This window comes from Monodon monoceros, unplaced genomic scaffold (assembly GCF_005190385.1).
Source record: "Monodon monoceros isolate NGI ecotype Baffin Bay Population unplaced genomic scaffold, NGI_Narwhal_1 Super_Scaffold_18, whole genome shotgun sequence".
NCBI classification, from domain to species: domain Eukaryota; kingdom Metazoa; phylum Chordata; class Mammalia; order Artiodactyla; family Monodontidae; genus Monodon; species Monodon monoceros.
Window position 1 is genome coordinate 73,115,707 of NW_021703774.1, and position 15,175 is coordinate 73,130,881.

General features: G+C 38.9%; 1 protein-coding gene and 1 non-coding gene across 6 annotated transcripts in view; one reads left to right on the plus strand and one right to left on the minus strand.

Moving 5' to 3' along the window:
* Positions 1-15,175, plus strand: part of ARNT (aryl hydrocarbon receptor nuclear translocator) — a 64,362-nt gene that overhangs the window by 6,993 nt on the left and 42,194 nt on the right. The gene's annotated exons all lie outside the window — the stretch shown is intronic.
* Positions 7,367-7,439, minus strand: TRNAR-CCU. The gene has a single exon. It is a non-coding gene; the product is annotated as a tRNA-Arg (tRNA).

Below are 15,175 nucleotides of genomic sequence, written 5' to 3' on the forward strand. Positions count from 1 at the left end.
ATATATATATATATATATATATATATATATATATATATATATATATAGTCACCAGTATTTCCTTCAGATCTGCTGACCTTCCTAACTTTTCTGGATCTTTTGTGACTATTGCAGTTTTTCCAGTTCCCCAGGTTAAGCAATTAGATGTGTTTGGATTCTTTTATGTATTTATCTGATTTGTTATCACATCTTGTTTTTTTTTGCATTTAAAAAAAGCATTTTTAAACATATAAGGATATTAAAACATATAAAACATTTTAACCATATAAAATATATACCCAAAATAGATGTATTTATTAATTTTTTTAAATTGATTTTTATTGGATTATAGTTGCTTTACAATGTTGTGTTAGTTTCTGCTGTACAGCAAAGTGTATCCGTTATACATATATGTATATCTACTCTTTTTTAGATTCTTTTCCCATATAAGTCATTACAGAGTATTGAGTATAGTTCCCTGTGCTATATAAGTAGGTTCTTAATTAGTTATCTGTTTTATATATAGTAGTGTGTATATGTGAATCCCAATCTCCCAAATTATCCCTCTCCCCCTTTCCCCCTTGGCAACCATAAGTTTGTTTTCTACATCTGTGATTCTTAAAATAGATTTATTTAAACATATATATGTTAAAAATTATTTTAATAAAAATTACCCATGCATATATTTAATGACTTAGTGTTACATGATTTGTTATAAAAACAGCAGTCCTCTACCCCTTCTCTCAGCTTCTTCTCCCCAATGACATCCATTTTTATTTCTTTTAACCAAACTTAACTTTTGATTAAATAAAATGTCCCAGAAGTAAAAGGCAAGAGTTTTCAAATTGAAGGAGCCAGAACAATGAATGAAAAACTCACCCACTCAAGGCACATTATTATGAAATTTCAGCATCAGATACAAAGAGTATCCTATAAGCTCCAGAGAGAAGAAAATTGGTCAGTTAAAAATAAGAAGGGGGCTTCACTGGTGGCGCAGTGGTTGAGAGTCCGCCTGCCAATGCAGGGGACACGGGTTCGTGCCCCGGTCCGGGAAGATCCCACATGCCGCGGAGCGGCTGGGCCCGTGAGCCATGGCCGCTGAGCCTGCGCGTCCGGAGCCTGTGCTCCGCAGCGGGAGAGGCCACAACAGTGAGAGGCCCGCGTACCGCAAACAAAATAAATAAGGAATCAGATTAGTTTTGCTTCTCAGTAGTCACACTGGAAGATAGATGACAATGGAGCAATGCCTTCAAAAATCTGAGGGAAAGTAATCTCCAACTTAGAATTCCATACCTAGGCAAACTGTCAGTTAGTGAAGTGGAAGGAAGATATTTTCACATACCCAAGGTCTCCCTTATACTCTTTCTCAGGAACTTACTAGGGGATGAGATTTACCAATAGGCGAGAGTAAACCAAGAAAGAGGAAACATGGAATACAGGAAAGAAGCAGTAGAACAGGATACGTCCATTTTGCATACATTGCTGTTAGTTTCCCTGTTTTCAGTATTGTAACCTCACTTTCAAATTTGTCTGGTGTTCCCCAGTCCAGAGGACCTCTGGTTTACACTCTTCAGAGAATAAATCAGTTTTTTGACTGGGTGATGGAGGGGCATTTTCCCTGCTGGAAGGGACAGGGAGAGGATCTGGGAATCCACCTGCTGCTTAAAAACAGATATCAAACTAATCCTTTTTATTTTAGCTTTCATTTGCCCTGCCTTCTACACCCCCACCTCATTTTTGATTAGTCTAGTTTCCCTGCTTCTATTCAAATTTTAAATCTGTCAAATTAATCTTTTAATTTACATTTTCTTCTTGTCACTCTGACTTAATATATTTTGTCTTTCAGTTGCTTATTGAATCAGATATAAGATTTCATCTTGGCATTCAAGGCCTTCTTACCGTTGGCTAGCATTTGACATCTTATATTTTCTCCTGAATACAGACTTTATGCTCTTTATAGGCCTGTTTCCCTACACCTCCTCACAGCTATGTTCATACCTCCCTTTATGATTTGCTCATGTTCTTTTGTCTATGTGGAATGTCTTTTTCCTCTTCTTTAGTTTTTCTGAGGTCCAGCTTGACCAACTTTTCTGAAACTTCCTGGCTGGCTGGCTGGCTGGCTGGTAGCTTTATTTCCTTTAGTTTTTCCTTCCTATTGAGTACCTTCTCTGTGCTAGGGAGTGTGTCAGACCTTAATTTAAACCATCTCAATTATCTTTTTTTTCTCTAAATTTCTCTATCCTTTAGATCCCATAAAAACCTATTATTGAAAGTATGGAATTTATTTTTTATGGGAAAATTTTGTTTTTTCTTAGAAAAGTTACATATATTAGCTATTTAAAATTTAACTGGAAAAAGTTAATAGTAATAACATATAAAGTAAACTCAGTTTTACTAATGATAGAGAAATCCACATCAAACCAACAATGATAATCATTTTATACCTGGAAAATTAGTAAAAATTTGAAGATTGCTAAGGTCCAGTGCTGTTGGAGGTATGGATAATTTGATACCATTGGTGAGGTTCTTAATTGGTATGACCTTCTTGGAGGGTAATGGGCAGTTTTAAATATGCTCCTTTAGATCCAGCGAGTCATTTTTAGAAATTTTTTAGTTGTAGGTAATACTGGCATCTTTGCTTAAAGATATACAAGGATATTCGTTGAAACATTATTTATGATAATGATAGTTTGAATGTCATAAATGTGTACGTTTGTACTATGAAATACTGTATAACTTAAAAAGAATGAGCTAACAGTATTTATTGACATGATATACCTTCCAAGATACATTGTTAATTGGAAAAAAATAAAAGTTTCAGAATAAATATAATATGGTCCCTCTCCTTTGTTATATAAAAATTGCTAAAACCCTGTAATATATGGTGTATAGAAAAAGGTCTGGAAGGATTCATATCAAAATGTTAACAGCAGTTTCCCATGGGGGAAGCTGGGGTATATGTGTGGAGGATTTTACTTTTGACTGCTTCTGTATTGAGTATTTTTAGAGACGTCTACATCTGAGTTTCTGTATATCCATATTTTAATATATTTTGTAATGTAAAAATTAGTAATGGCAAAACCAGTTAACAAGTTGGTGTTCGATATATTTTTACAAAGCTACTATTTAAGGCGTACTTTACAATGTGTCAGGCACTATTCGCATGCAGTATCTAATTTAATCTTCCCCAAAGGTGGGTACTGTTATTAGCTACATTTTACAGATAAACCCTGAGAGATTAAATAATTTGCCCAAGGTCATACGTAGTAAGTGGTAACCCTAGGATTGGAATCTAGATTTATCTCACTTTAGACTTTGAGCTGTGTTCTCTCAGATTTTCAACGCATGCCACACACATAGACACATGCACATAAATTTTCTTTTTAAAAAATTGGGATCACGCATTTTCTGATTGTAAAAGTAATATATGTTTAATGTAAAAGAGAAAACGAAATGGATATGTAGAAAATCAAATATAGGAGTCTCTAAATGCCATCCCATAGATAACGACTGTTAATAGTTTATTGTGTAACATTTGCTCACTCCATTCTAGCCATGATGTCATCCACACCATTTCTAGAACTTAGGCATGCTCTCACCTCTGGGTCTTTGCACTCTGCCTGGAATGCCTTTTTCCCAGATACCTGCATGGTTTGTTCCTTTACCTCCTTCTGACCTTTCCTTAAATGTTAACCTTTTCAGCGAGGTCTTCCCTCAGCATCTAAAATTGCTGGAACCTTTATGTATTTCTGAGTTGACTCCCCTAGTTTATTTTTCTCCACATTTATCACTATATAACATATCGTTAGGTCAAACCAAATGAAACGACTATCCATTTTTTACCTATAAGATGTCAGTTTCGGGCTTCCCTGGTGGCGCAGTGGTTGAGAGTCCGCCTGCTGATGCAGGGGACATGGGTTCGTGCCCCGGTCCGGGAGGATCCCACATGCCGCGGAGCGGCTGGGCCCGTGAGCCATGGCCGCTGAGCCTGCGTGTCCGGAGCCTGTGCTCCGCAACGGGAGAGGCCACAGCAGTGAGAGGCCCGCGTACCGCAATAAATAAATAAATAAATAAAATGCCAGTTTCATATTATCAACCCATTTTATATTTTAATCATTTCTCAATTTATCTTTCTCTTCCACTAACATGTAAAAAAAAGTTAGGATTTTTGTCTCTTTTATTTATTGTTCTATCTCTAGGGCCTGCAACAATGCCTGGCATATAATAGGCATGCACTAAATAGAAATGAATTCTTCCAGGCTTTTGTTATGCATATAAACTTTATAAAGGATTATATTATATATAATTTTCTGTAGCTTATTTTTCCATAATCATATATGGTGAATAACTTTCCATTTCAATGATATAGATCCACCTCAAAATTTTTTTTATATATTGAAATTTTTTTATTGTGGCAAAATACACATAAAATTTGCCTTTTTAACTTTTTAAAAATTTATTAACAGTTTAAAAACAATTTTTATTTTATTTATTTCTTTTTGGCTGTGTTGGGTCTTCGTTGCTGTACACAGGCTTTCTCTAGTTGCGGCAGGCGGGGGCCACTCTTTGTTGTGGTGTGCGGGCCATCCATCACGGTGGCCTCTCCTGTTGTGGAGCCCAGGCTCTAGGCACACGGGCTCAGTAGTTGTGGCTCACGGGCTCTCGAGCGCAAGCTCAGTAGTTGTGGCGCACGGGCTTAGTTGCTCTGCGGCATGTGGGATCCTTCTGGACCAGGGAACAAACCCGTGTCTACTGCATTGTCAGGCAGACTACTATCCACTGCGCCACCAGGGAAGCCCCTAAAATTTATTTTTAATTGAAGTATAGCTGAATTACAATGTTGTGTTAATTACTGATGTACAGCAAAATGACTCAGTTATACCATTATATGTACATTATTTTTCATATTCTTTTAAACTATTTTTAAGTGTACAGGTCAGTGGCATTAGTATAGCCACATTGTTATGCAGCCGTCACCACCATCCACTTCCAGAACTTTTTCATCTTGCAAAATTAAAACTCTGTACTTATTAAACAATTACTTCCTGTTCCCCAGTCCCTCCGGCCCACGCCGCCATTCTACACTCTATGAATCTGACTATTCTAGGTACCTTATATAAGTGGAATCCTGCAGTATTTGTCTTTTTGTGACTGGATTATTTCACTTAGCATAATATTTTCAAGGTTCATCCATGTTGTAGCATGTTGCAGAATTTCCTTCTTTTTAAAGGCTGAATAGTATTCCATTGAGTGTATATGCTATGTATTTAAAGATCCATTCATCTTGATCAACACTGGGTTGCTTCTTCCTCTTGGCTATTGTGACTAATGCTGCTTTGAACCTGGGTGTTGTACAAGTGTCTCTTCAAGACCCTACTTTCAAATTTCAGTTCTTTTTAGTATATGCCCAGAAGTGGAATTGCTGGATTACATATTCATTGTAGTTTTAATTTTTTGAGGAATTTCCATACTATTCTCAATAGTGGCTGCCACTTTTACATTCCTACCAAAAGTGTACAAGAGTTTCAATTCCCTCACATCCTTGTTAACACATATTATTATTTTTTTTATTTTTCATGGTGTCCATCCTAATGGGTGTGAGGTGATATCTCAGTGTAGTTTTGATTTGCATTTCTCTAATGATTAGTGATGTTAGGCACCTTTTCATGTGCTTATTGGCCATTTGTATATTTTCTTTGGAGAAACATATGTTCAAGTCCTTTGTCCATTTTTTAATTAGGTTGTCTTTTTTTGTTGTTGTTGAGTCATAGGAGTTCTTTATGTATTCTGGATTTTAATCTCATCACACATATGGATCACAACTGTTTTCTCCCATTCTGTGGGTTGCCTTTTTACTCTGTTGATACAGTGTTCTTTGATGCACAAAATTTCTAATTTTGATAAAGTCCAATTTATCTATTTTTTACTTTTGTGGCTTGTGCTTTTGATATATCCAAGAAATTGCCACATTCAGTGTCATGAAGCTTTTTCCCTGTTTTCTTCTATGAGTTGCATACTTTTCGCTCTTACATTTAGATCTTTGATCCACTTTGAGTTAATTTTTGTATATGAGGTAATGTAAGGAAGGATACAACTTCATTTTTTTTAACATGCAGGTATCCAGTTTTCCCAGCACCATTTGTTGAAAAGATTATCCTTTACCCATTGAACGGTTGTGACACTCTTGTTGAAAATTGTTTGACCATATATTTGAGGTTTTATTTCTGGGCTCTGTATTCTATTTTGTTGGTCTATGTGTCTGTCTTTATGCCAGTGTCACACTATTTTGATTACTGTAGCTTTGTGATGCATCAACATTTTAATGGTGAGTATTTGAGTACTCTCTTTATCCAGTATTAAAGGCAGTTATAATGCTTGGGCATGTAACAAAAGACATGCATAAAAGAGTTTTTGTATTTTGAGTTTAGATGCAGTTTATTATAAATATAATTTGGAGGTAGGTTTTAGGAATAATAAGTAAAATACGAAAAAACACATCCAGGACTTCCCTGGTGGCACAGTGGTTGGGAGTCTGCCTGCCAGTGCAGGGTACATGGGTTCGATTCCTGGCCCGGGAGGATCCCACATGCTGCAGAGCAGCTGGGCCTGTGTGCCACGACTGCTGAGCCTGCGCTCTAGAGCCTGAGAGCCACAACTACTGAGCCCTTGCCCCTAGAGCCGGTGCTCTGCTGCGGGAGAGGCCACAGCAATGAGAGGCCCGTGCACCACAGGGAAGAGTGGTCCCCGCTCCCCACAACTGGAGAGGGCCCGCGTGTAGCAGCAAAGACACAACGCAGCCAAAAATAAAAATGAGTAAATAGGGCTTCCTTGGTGGCGCAGTGGTTGAGAGTCCGCCTGCCGATGCAGGGGACACGGGTTCGTGCCCCGGTCCGGGAAGATCCCACATGCCGCGGAGCGGCTGGGCCCCTGAGCCATGGCTGCTGAGCCTGCGCGTCCGGAGCCTGTGCTCCGCAACGGGAGAGGCCACAACAGTGAGAGGCCTGCGTACCGCAAAAAAAAAAAAAAAAAAAAAAAGAGTAAATAAATAGGTTTATGAAAAAAAGAAAACACATCCAAAGTGGTTCATATTTTATACAAGGTAGGAATATGATGAATTACTGTTACCAACATTTCTTTTTGAACATTTCATTATCTGTTCAACTTTTAATGCTTCCTTTATCATTTGTTTTCCTCATTCATGTTTTCAATGATTTAGTTTTATATTATTTCTCCTATTTCAGGAAAGGAAGTCACATTTAGTTAAAAATTATTTATTTATTTATTTGGGTGTGCTGGGTCTTAGTTGCAGCACGCGGGATCTTCATTGCCGCGTGCAGGATCTTTTTTGCAGCATGCGGGATCTTTAGGTGCAGGATGTGGGATGTAGTTCCCTGACCAGGGATCGGACCTGGGCTCCCTGCATTAGGAGTGCGGAGTCTTAACCACTCGACCATGAGGGAAGTCCCGAGAAGTACCTTTTCTATAAATTTGGGAGACTGTGTTGAATGACTAAAATATTTACTATTTTTCTGTAATTTCAAGTTATGATTTTAATAGAAGGTGCTTTTGTTCAGTGCACTAAGAATACTCCTTAACTGTGCTACACTTAACATCACACTAAGTTCCTCTTCCATTTAAAAGGAGCTAACCTTAGTAAGTTAAATCCAGAGTATGTTAAAAGAATCATACATCATTATTATATTAGGTCCTCAGGCCTGTAGTGACAAATTACCACAAACTAGAGGGCTTAAAACAACAGAAATTTATTCTCTTGCAGCTCTGGAGACTCAGCGTCCGAAATGAAGATATTGGCTGGTTAGGTTCCCTCTTTTCTAGCTTGTAGACACATCACTCCAGTCTCTGTATCCAAATGTCTGTCTCATTACGTTTATAAAAACAGCAGTCATTGGATTTAGAGCCCATCCTAATTCAATATGATTTCCGTCTTCACTAATTATATCTTCAGAGACCCTATTTCCAAGTAAGGTCACATTCTGCGTCTCTGTGGACATGCATTTTTACACTCTTCAGCCCACTACAATTTATTGAGCAAGATTTATTCCAGGAACTCAAGGATTGGTCACCCTGAGAAAACCTATATACTTGGGTCGTTAACAAACTAAAGGGGGAAAAATGATTGTATCAATAAATGCTTTATAAAAACATTTGTTTCTGATTTTTAAAAATCCATTCCTGATTTAAAGAAAGAAAGACTATTAAATCAGAATATGGGAATTCCTGGGCGGTCCAGTGGTTAAGACTTGGTGCTTTGCTGTCACTGCCGTGGGCCTGGGTTCAATCCCTGGTCAGGGAACTAAGATCCCACGAGCTGCATGGCATGGCCAAAAAAAAAAAGTGAGTAAATAAAGAGATTCTTAACCTTTTGTATCACGTGGACCCCTATGACTGGTGACATCTGTTGAACGCTTCTTCAACCTCATTGGGTCATTGTGGGAATAAATGAGAGGCACACAAGTTGCCCAGCACAGTGCCTGGCACACAGTGAAGACATAGAAAAAAATTAGTCATTATTATCACTGATTATCCATGCACTCACTGTAAAGCCAAGGAGTAACACTTTTGCTTCAAGGCTTCAAAAGTTCTTATCACACTTTTTGTGTTGCATCCACTCCTAAATAAAAACCTCCTCTGGTCTGGGCCAAGTTGGAGACCCTGGTGAGGGGCAGAAAGACTTGCACATGGGAGGAAACTCCGGTGAGCTGGTGGGGCAGGTCCCTAGGCCCCCAGATCACCCTGGCGTGCAGCTTGCTCTCCCTGTTGAACCCATAGAATGTTGTTCAGAGTGTAAATAACACTACATAGTATTTTGAAAAATCAATTCTATTAAAAATGTAGCTATCAGAATATAAAAAATTACAAATTTGTAATACAAAAATTAATGTTCTTTATTAACACAATAAATAAGATGTAGTGACAAGTCTAATAATTGCCATATTCTCAAAGTAGTATTGAATGTAACAGTAATTCTAGATATCTGTAATAACTGTCATGTGATATCTGATTTTATTGATGACAAAATCACAGATACTGCTGAAACTACTGTGTTATACTGTACTTTCATGATTGAAGGAAATGCTAAATTTCAGCTAGAGATTAATGAAAGTAAAGAAAGAAAATTGTTCTTCATCCAAGTTTACCAGTGGATTTTATCCATTGACACACAGATTAAGAACCCTTGCAATAATGCAGTAAGAGAAGGAAACTAAATACTAGTGTAGGGCTTCCCTGGTGGCACAGTGGTTGAGAGTCCGCCTGCTGATGCAGGGGACACGGGTTCGTGCCCCGGTCCGGGAAGATCCCACATGCCGTGGAGCGGCTGGGCCCGTGAGCCATGGTCGCTGAGCCTGCGCATCCGGAGCCTGTGCTCTGCAACGGGAGAGGCCACAACAGTCAGAGGCCCGCGTACCGCAAAACAAACAAACAAACTAGTGTAAATATTGAGTAAAGAAAGGTAAAATAATCATTCCTTGCAGATAATGTGATTGTATATTAAGAAAGTCCAATAGGGACTTCCCTGGGGGTACAGTGGTTAAGAATCCACCTGCCAGTGCAGGGGACACGGGTTCGAGCCCTGGCCTGGGAAGATCCCACATGCCGCGGAGCAACTAAGCCTGTGCACCACAACTACTGAGCCTGTGCTCTAGAGCCTGCGAGCCACAACTACTGAGCCCATGTGCCACAACTACTGAAGCCTGCACGCCTAGAGCCTGTGCTCCGCAACAAGAGAAGCCACCACAATGAGAAGCCCACACACCGCAATGAAGAGTAGCTCCTGCTCGACACAAATAGAGAAAGCCCGTGTGCAACGAAGACCCAACGCAGCCAAAAATAAATAAATAAATTTAAAAGTCCAATAAACTAAATGCTTTTAGATAAGGTAATTTAGTAAAGTTATTTGAATACAATATAAACACACTGAAGTCAATAGCTTTCTCTTATTCTAGCAATAACCAGTTAGAAGTTGAAATGGCAAAGATTTCATTCACAGTAGTATTAAGAGCTCTAAAATACCTAAAAATAATAAGAAAGATGTAAGACTTATGTGAAGAAAACTGTAAAATTTTATTAAAGGACATTAGGAGATGTCTGAATAATATTCCTGGATGATGAAGTGCAATATCGTGCTACTGGCCCCTCAAAATTATTATATAAATTTAATGTTATTGAATTAACCTCAAGCGTGTTTTTGTTGTTAGAACTTTATATAGATTTTAAATTCAAAAGGAGGTTGAAGTATATGACATTAAAAGGTTTTTAAAACCTTTAAATTAAACTTTTGAGATGATTTTATATTCATATTCAGTTATGAGAAATAATACAGAGATCCCCTACCCTTAGCCCAGTTTCCCCCAGTGGTTGTACCTTGCGAAACTATAGTGTAATATCATGACCAGGATATTGACATTGGTACAGTCAAGATACAGAATATTTCTATCATCGCAAGGGTCCCTTGTGGTGCCCTTTTAAAGCAACACCCACTTTCCTCATACTTACACCCTCTCCTTAATCCCCAGCAGCTACTAACCTGTTGTCTATTTCTATAATTTTGTTATTTCAAGAATGTTCTATAAATGGAATTGTACAGTGTGTAGCCTTTTGCAGTCGGCTTTTTTCATTCACCGTGATACTCTGGAGATTCATCCAGGTTGTGTGTATCAGTAGTTCACTTCTTTTTGTTGATGAGTAGGGGTATATATATCAGTTTAACCATTTACTTTTGGAAGGACATCTGGAGTTTTTCTCCAGTTTTTGGCTATTACAAATAAAAGTGCTCTAAATATTTGTGTACAGGTTTTTGTATAAATGTAAGTCTTCACTTTTCTGGGATATATACCCACAGGGCTGGATTGTATGTTAATTGCATGTTTAGTTTTTAAAGAAACTCCCATACTGTTTCCTGAAGTGACTGCACTATATTATATTCTCACCAGCAATGTGTAAGTGATCTTTTTCTCTATCCTTCCTAGCATTTGGTATTTATTATTATTATTTTTTAGCCATTATGATAGGTATGTAGTGCATCTTATTGTGGCTTTAATTTGCATTTCCCTCTTGGCTAATGACGTTGAACATCTTTTCAAATGCTTATTTACCATTTGTGTATCTTCTTTGGAAAAATGTCTGTTCAAGACTTTGCTTTTTTACTGGAGTTTTGAGAGTTCTTTTTATATTCTAGATACAAGTCCTTTGTCCTTTGTTGCAATGTTTTTCCCACTCTGTAACTTGTCTTTTGATCCTCTCACAGTCTTTCACAGAGCAAAAGTTTTTCATTTCAGTGATGTCCAATTTACCAGTTTTTCCTTTCGTGGATCATGCTTATGGTACCAAGTCTGAGAACTCTTTGACTAGCCCCTAGATCCTGCAGATTTTGTCCTTTTTTTTTTTTAATTTATTTTTATTTATTTATTTTTGGCTGCGTTGGGTCTTCATTGCTGCGTGTGGGCTTTCTCTAGTTCCGGCGAGCGGGGGCTACTCTTCGTTGCCATGTGCGGGCTTCTTATGCGGTAGTTTCTCGTTGCAGAGCACAGGCTCTAGGTGCACAGGCTTCAGTAGTTGTGGCACGTGGACTCAGTAGTTGTGGCTCATGGGCTCTAGAGCGCAGGCTCAGTAGTTGTGGCACACGGGCTTAATTGCTCTGCGCCATGTGGGATCTTCCCAGACCAGGGATCGAACCCGTGTTCCCTGCACTGGCAGGCGGATTCTTAACCACTGCGCCACCAGGGAAGTCCGACTCCTGTGTTTTTTTCTAAAAGTTACATAGTTTTACACTTTACATATAAGTCCATGATCCATTTTGATTAATTTTTGTATAAGGGGTCAAGGTTCATTTTTTTGCCTATGGATGTCTAGTTGCTCTAGCACCATTTGTTGAAAAGGCTATCTTTCCTCCATTGAATTGGTTTTGCACTTTTGTCAAAATCATTTGGGCATATTTGTGTGGGTCTGTTTCTGGGTTCCATCGATCTAAGTGTCTGTCCCTTTGCCAGGGCCACACAGTCTTAATTGCTGTAGCTATATTAGAAGTCTTTCAGGTAGACTTTTCTCCCACTTTTTCTTTGTTTTAGCTATTATAGTTTCTTTACCTTCCTGTATAAATTTTAGAATGGTCATGCTTAATTTTTTATTTATTTTTATTTTTTTTGTGGTACACGGGCCTCTCACTGTTGTGGCCTCTCCCGTTGCGGAGCACGGGCTCTGGACGCGCAGGCTCAGTGGCCATGGCTCACGGGCCTAGCCGCTCCACGGCATGTGGGATCTTCCTGGACCGGGGCATGAACCTGTGTCCCCTGCATCGGCAGGCGGACTCTCAACCACTGCGCCACCAGGGAAGCCCAAAAGAGTCTGGTTTTTTGTTTGTTTGGTTTTGGTTTTTTTTGCGGTACGTGGGCCTCTCACTGTTGTGGCCTCTCCCGTTGCGGAGCACAGGCTCCAGACGCGCAGGCTCAGCGGCCATGGCTCACGGGGCCAGCCGCTCCGCGGCATGTGGGATCTTCCCGGACCGGGGCACGAACCTGCATCCCCTGCATCAGCAGGCGGACTCTCAACCACTGCGCCACCAGGGAAGCCCCATGTTTAATTTTTTTTTTTTTTGGTACGCGGGCCTCTCACTGCTGTGGCCTCTCCCGTCGCAGAGCACAGGCTCCAGACGCGCAGGCTCAGCGGCCATGGCTCATGGGCCCAGCCGCTCCGCGGCATGTGGGATCTTCCCGGACCGGGGCACGAAACCGTGTCCCCTGCATCGGCAGGCGGACTCTCAACCATTGCGCCACCAGGGAAGCCCTAATTTAAAAAAAAATTTTTTTAGTTAGAAACATTTTTTTTAATACAATTACTTTTTTAGTTTTTTTTTTTTTACCATTAGTTTTTATTTATTTTTATTTTTGGCTGCGTTGGGTCTTCATTGCTGTGTGTGGGCTTTCTCTAGTTGCGGCGAACAGGGGCTACTCTTCATTGCAGTGCACAGGCTTCTCGTTGCAGTGGTTTCTCTTGTTGTGGAGCACGGGCTCTAGGCATGCGGGCTTCAGTAGTTGAGGCACGTGGGCTCAGTAGTTGTGGCTTGCAGGCTTAGTTGCTCCGTGGCATGTGGGATCTTCCCAGTCCAGGGATCGAACCTGTGTCCCCTGCATTGGCAGGCGGATTCTTAACCACTGTGTCACCAGGGAAGTCCCTAGAATGGTCATGTTTATATCTTCAGAAACATCTGGGTAGAATTTTGATAGGAATTGCATTAAACCTGTTTATCAGTTTGAAGAGAATTAACATCTTTTGTTGAGTCTTCCAATCCATGAACATGGTATGTCTCTCCATTTATTTAGGTCTTTGGTTCTTTGATCAGCATTCTTTCAGCACACAAATCTTGTGCCTGTTTGATAGATTTACACTTAAATATTTTTTCTTTTTTGAAGTGGTTATGAATGGTTTTATAGTTTAAATTTTGATGCCCATGTGTTAATTGCTAGTATATAGAAACACAATTGATTTTTGTATATTTATTTTGTATACTGCAACTTTGTTGAATTCACTTATTTGTTCTAGGAAGGTTTTTTGTTTGTTTTGGTAGATTCCTTAGGATTTTCTGCAAAGACAATCATGTAATCTGCAAATGGGGACAGTTTTATTTTTTCCTTTCTGATCTGTGTGCCTTCTATTTCCTTTTCCTGCACTTTTGCACAGGCTAGAACTTCCCACACTATGTTTAAATAAGTGATGAGAGTGAACATTTTTTCCTAGTTCCCAAATCTTAGGGAGAAAACATTGTCTTTCACCATTAAGTATAATATTAGCAGTAGTTTTTTTTCTTTCTTTTTGTAGATACTTTTATCAAGGTGAGGACGTTTCACTTTATTTTAATTTTTCTATGTTTTTATCAGAATGGGTATTGAATTTTAGCAAATACTTTTTATGCATAGGCTGATATGATCATGTTATTTTTCTTCTTAGCCAGTTAATATGTTGATTGATTTTAAGTATTGAACCAGTTTACTTCCCTTGAATAAAACACATGGTCACGTTGTATAGTTCTTTAGCTATTGCTAAATTCTGTTTGCTAAAATTGCTAAATTTTATTTACTAATATTTTGTTAAGGATTTTTGCATCTATTTTCATGAGGAACATTGATCTCTAGTTTTTGTTTTGTTTTTCTACTGTCTTTGTCTGGTTTTTGTATCAGGGTAATACTAGCTTCAAAAGATGAATTGGTAAGTGTCCCCTTCCTCAAATAGTTTCTGGAGGAGATTGTGTAGCATTGCTGTTAGTTCTTTAAATGTTTGGTAGCATTCTCCAGTGAAATCAGCTAGACCTAGAATTTTTTTTTTTTTGAGAGTGCTTAAATTATGAATTCAGTTTTCTAATAGGTATGAGGCTATTCATATCAACTATGTTGTGTTTGAACAGTTGTTTTAGTTTGTATTTTTTAAGGAATTGATCCTTTTGGTCTAAGTTGTCAAATTTATGTGTGTAAGTTTTAGTATTCCTGATTATCTCTTAGATTTCTTCAGGGTCTCTAGTGATATCCCTGGGGTTTTTTTCCCTGATTTTGGTAGTTTGTGTGTTGTGTGTCTTGCTAGAGGTTTGTCAATTTTATTGATCTATTTAAAGAATTCTTTGTTTTATTTTTAAATTGTTTTTCTGTTTTAAAATTTTATGTTTTCCATTATTTCCTTCCTTTTGCTTGCTTTGGGTTTATTTATTTATTTATCCTAGGTTTTTGAGGTGGAAGTTTAGATGATTTGACTTTTCCTCTTTTCTAATATAGCATTTTAATGACTATAGCTTCTGGGGTGTCCCACAAATTTTACCATCTTGTAATTTCATTAAAATTTTTAAAAAATAAATTTATTTATTTATTTATTTTTCGCTGTGTCGGGTCTTCGTTGCTGTGCATGGGCTTTCTCTAGTTGCAGCGAGTGGGGGCTGCTCTTTGTTGTAGTGCGTGAGCTTTTCATTGCAGTGGCTTCTCGTGTTGTGGAGCACGGGCTCTAGGCACACGGGCTTCACTAGTTGTGGCACATGGGTGGGCTCAGTAGTTGTGGCTTGCGGGCTGTAGAGTGCAGGCTCAGTAGATGTGGTGCACGGGCTTAGTTGCTCCACGGCATGTGGGATCTTCCTGGACCAGGGCTTGAACCTGTGTCCCCTGCATTGGCAGGCGGATTCTTAACCACTACGCCACCAGGG